Genomic DNA, 5000 nt, shown 5'->3' with positions numbered 1-5000 from the left:
CATAATTCTGCTGGGCAAAAATCGGATATGCACTTGAAATGGATGCCCAAGTTATTATATATATCATGAGTGAGACAGATATGGAGCGAGTAATCTCTTCCCTTATCCAAGAAAAGGTATTTCTAGTTTGCATGGTCCAATCATTTATCCCGAAAATTTCTACAATAAAGTTAGCTAGGTCGATAATATACTTCCCTAGCCACAATTCTGCTATTTACATTTACTGAAAAAAAATCAAATTTTTTTGTTGAAATATACAAGGAATCCCTCATGGGTAAAAAGAGTAAAGTAAATACGACTTTGATTTGGTTATGATGTATAAGGTACGAAAGATTAAAATTGGATCGGTGAATCTTTTTTTAGTCGTTTATTGCATGATAAATCACTACAAGTGACAGAGATACACGATTTAAATAACGAAAAATCCAATATTTAAAAATTGTATCAAGAATGACTGGAAAGGTAGAAACTAGACCAGATAAAATTTGCTCATAATGAGCAAACCCAAAATCTTTGTAAATATAACCAATCATTAGTTCCCAACCGTGAGGCGAATGGAATCCAATACATAAATCAGTTAATAAAAGAATCGAAAAAGCTTTAATTGTATCACTTAAATTATATAGAAATTCTTGAACCCAAGAATTCAGAATAAAAAGCTTTTCCTTACCCCAAAAGGAATAACCACTTAGAATAACGAAAGATATTAGATTTGTCGAGAAGTGCAAGATTGTATGGATACGATACTCATTGTGTATCTTGATGAATTGGATCGTTTCTTTGTGGATTCCTAGACGAAATTGTTGTAAATCGGTTTCTGGGTATTCCTTTATCATTTCATCGAGCTGGAATAGTTCCTCTAATTGTATGAATTTTTCTAGAACACTTTTTTCTTGAATATCATTCAAAAAAGTTTCACATTGTCTAGTATTCCACCAATTAGTAATCCAAGTTTTCAAACTTTTATTACAGCAGAGAGAGATCAACCAGGGCAAAAAGACTATAGATGTAAAATAAAAAAAAAGAATGAATGCTTTATTTTTTGCCATTTTGAATCTGTGAATTGTTAATGAACCTACCTCATTTGTTGATTCTATTAGATCTAATATTTCTATCGAGCATGAGTTTCTATTCTAATTCAAATAGAATATAGTTAGCCTATGAATCCATTTTCTCTTTTGCTGTTGATTCAATACTGAGTCTTTGCTTTGAATCTAGAAAGAATACAGAAATAGACTCAGAATACACTTCCAACTTGAATCAAGAAAAATTGGGTTTCCAGGATGTTATTCCCCCTTTTTCGATCAATACTAATTTCGAGACGAAGAAACTCCTTTTCTATCAAATATATAAAAAAAAAACGAGCATAAAAGAATAGATTAATATTCAATTGAAAAAAGGAAAAAAATAAATTATTTCGTTTTTTCTTCCTACTGCCAAAGCATTTAGTCTTTTAAAATTAATTCATTTCAAAATACTTCAATTGGTACACGCAAGAAGTAAGCCAATTCGGCAGCTTTTTGCTCAATTTCTCGTGTAGTAAAATTCTCATCAGTACGAATTAAAGGAATAGCCCCTTGACCTCGAATTTCCATATAAAGGACACGCCGAGCAGAAACACCCTCTTTAACTTCTATTCTGATGGACTGAATATCTTTCATAAAGAATCGTAAAAAGATGCGACGACTTTTTCCAGGAAATCCCCAACGAAAAATACGCACTATTCCTTCTTTTCGGTCGAAAAGATCATAACCACTACCCACATTCCACAAAATAGTGCACCACAAATAGCAACTAATAAAGAGACCCGCGATCCCATAGAAAGACATCACAATCCCTTGTGGAAAAAAAATGATTTCCTGGGACGGAAATAACGATATAACATTTCTACCAAGATAACTGGAAGTTCCAACCAATAAGAATCCTAATGAACCTAAAAATAGGATAAAGGCCCAGCAGAAATTACTTGTTTTTCGAGACCCCGTTATAAAATCTATCCATATAGATTCTGATCGCCAACTCATATATATTAGATCCAGTTATACATTTTTTTGGAATTGAGAAAATATGACTTTCTTTTTTTTTTTCAAAGTAACTCTCATCCACTATTTTGTTGTGAACCTTTACCTTAGGAGTAATTAATAGAATTGAATTGTTTATTTCTAAAATAATAACATCTCCTTCCTTTATATGATCCCCTATAGTTATATACATACAAATAAATAGATTCACTGGAATTTCAGACATCGGCCCGATGATGATCCATTTTTCAAAAGAGCGCAAGTTTTTTTACGTTTACACACGCATAAGAGCTTTTTTTATTTATGTTTGTAGGAATCTATGTGTTATACAATATTCTACCAAATGGGTCTTATCGAATCGAATCGAAGTTTTTAAAATAAAAAAGGGGTGATACGATTAGGTTTCAGCCGATCTAAAAAATCTTATTTTTTTGAATATGAAGAAATAAAGAAGCCATTGCAATTTCCGGAAAGACTAGGCCTACTAAAGGCACAAAAATAGAGGGTAAGTTATTGAAAGTTGTCATAAAATGGGTACCTCAATTTAATATTTGTACCTGTTATTGTTATATTCTGAATTCTAAAGATATCTTAGAATATCTTGTATTTTTTTTATTTCTATTATATATATTATATAATTATACTAAGTATCTTTAAGTAAATATATATCTAATACTAATATACAACCTAATAGAAATATATAGAATAGAACCTAATAGAAATAGAATAAAAAAATAGGTACAAGAAACGCCAAACTAAATAAATAGACTAATTCATCTTTCAAAACCAAATAGATGTATCATAATCCCCTTGTTAGATTGATTATTCTTTTTCTCTTATATCTTATAATAGTCATTAACAAGCAAGGGAGGAAAATAAACTTTTTTGTATTTGTCTAGTCTAATTTGAACTTAAAAAAAAAATCACTTTTTATCTTGTTGATAGAGGTTTACTGAGTAGTAAACAAGAATATCGATAAAAAAAATGATTCGAAAGAAAAATGAATTTTTCAGGGTTTTCATTTAATTCTGATAAACGAACCGTTCTATTTGATTTAATTTTTGTTCAAAGGAAAAAAAGCATGGAGCTGAAATAACTCGCTCAGAACACCTTTTAAAAGATTACGTGGTACAATTGCAACCAATAAGCCCTTACGTAATAAAGATTCAGCCGCTTGTGAACCTTCAGGCACGGCTTTTTTCAATGTTTGTTCAATTACTCTTTTACCCGCAAATGCAATATAGGCATAGGGTTCGGCAATAATGATATCCCCCAACATACCAAAACTAGTTGTCACTCCACCGGTAGTAGGAGATGTAAGAATTGATATATAGAATAACTTTTTACTTGATTGATAATCACATAAAACCGAAGAAATTTTAGCCATTTGCATCAAACTTAAACTTCCTTCTTGCATTCGTGCTCCTCCGGAAGAACACACTAAAATAAGAGGTAAACATTGATTGGTAGCATACTCGATCAAACGAGTTATTTTTTCGCCTACTACGGATCCCATACTACCCCCCATAAACCGAAAATCCATAACCCCAAGGGCTACCGGAATACCGTTTAGTTGACCTGTACCAGTTTGAACAGCGTCAGTCAATCCTGTACTTTTTTTAGCAGAGTCAATATGATTTTTATAAGGTTCCTCCTTCGAATGAAATTTAATGGGATCCGCGGAGACCATGTCTTCATCCATAGGATTCCAAGTACCCGGATCAATCGAAAGCTCGATTCTCTCTGAACTACTCATTTTCAAATAATGTCCACATTGTTCACAAACATTTATTTTGACTTTCTTATACATTAATCCATAACAATTGTCGCATTGAATCCACAATTGATTGTAGTTTTGAGTTATATCGAAATCCTTAGAACTTATTAAATTACTACGATTCCTATTAGTTCTTATCTTGTAATTTTTGCTTTCACGAATCTTTCCACTTTCACTACAAATGAAATTATAAATGTAACTTTCATTGGAATTATTACTATCGCTTAAAAAGTTACTATCAATACAGATGTAAGAACGAAAATAAGAATCAATGCAACTATTAATGTAATTAGTACAATTATATTTAGTATCCTTAATGTAAGGATCATAGTGCAGATCGTTGTCACCTTTAGATCTATTATTCAGATAACTAGAACTACAATAATTATAAAAAAAAATTTCTAGGTTACTAAAATCATTGTCAATCTCAAAATTTTGTTTTTTTATATCAAAATATATAGAATAACTATTCTTATTACTATCCCTAACAAAAAAGGTGTCATCCGATATGAAATTGCGAATGTCCTTGGAGCTAACTAAAAGATCAACATTGTTGGAATAATTAGAACGCTCACCCCAAACATAAAAGTTTTTATCCATATCATATATAAAACGGTCTTGACTTATAGTAGTCTTTTCACCAGGAGCAAAACTATCCATTGCTTTACTTCGTTCGCCTCTGTATTCCAATTCTCCCTTAGAAAACATAAAATTGAACCACGATTTTTCCATAGAGCTTCTGGCCTCTATTTAAATGAAAATACAATAACAATAGATGAATAGTCATTCAATGAAAAAATTGAAAAATGCAAAATTTTTTTGAATAGTTCATTTTCTATTCAGAGTAAGCAAAACATATAGATGCAATTGCTAAGATTATTAAGTAAAAGTAAAGTAATTGAAATTAATAAATTTCAATTCTAAATGAAAAAAGGATTTTCTTATATTGTGTAAAATTCTCATAAAAAAAAAAAAGAAATATTTGTTCTTCGCTTATGAATATAAGGATATCAAGAACTTTTTTAGTAAAATCTCGTATACTAATATAAAATAAAAAACGTTTTTTTATTCCAATACGGAATGAAAAGAAAAGGACAACATGCAGGATGGGGTAGAAGAAGCGGGGATACTTGGTTCAAGCCCTGACACGAAAGAATACAACACTCCTAAGAATCCATATTTCGTATAGGATTTCTTGTGGA

The sequence above is a fragment of the Camelina sativa genome, chromosome 13 (assembly GCF_030686135.1).
Source record: "Camelina sativa cultivar CO46 ecotype springtype chromosome 13, ASM3068613v1".
NCBI lineage: Eukaryota > Viridiplantae > Streptophyta > Magnoliopsida > Brassicales > Brassicaceae > Camelina > Camelina sativa.
Note: the sequence above shows the minus strand (reverse complement) of the source record.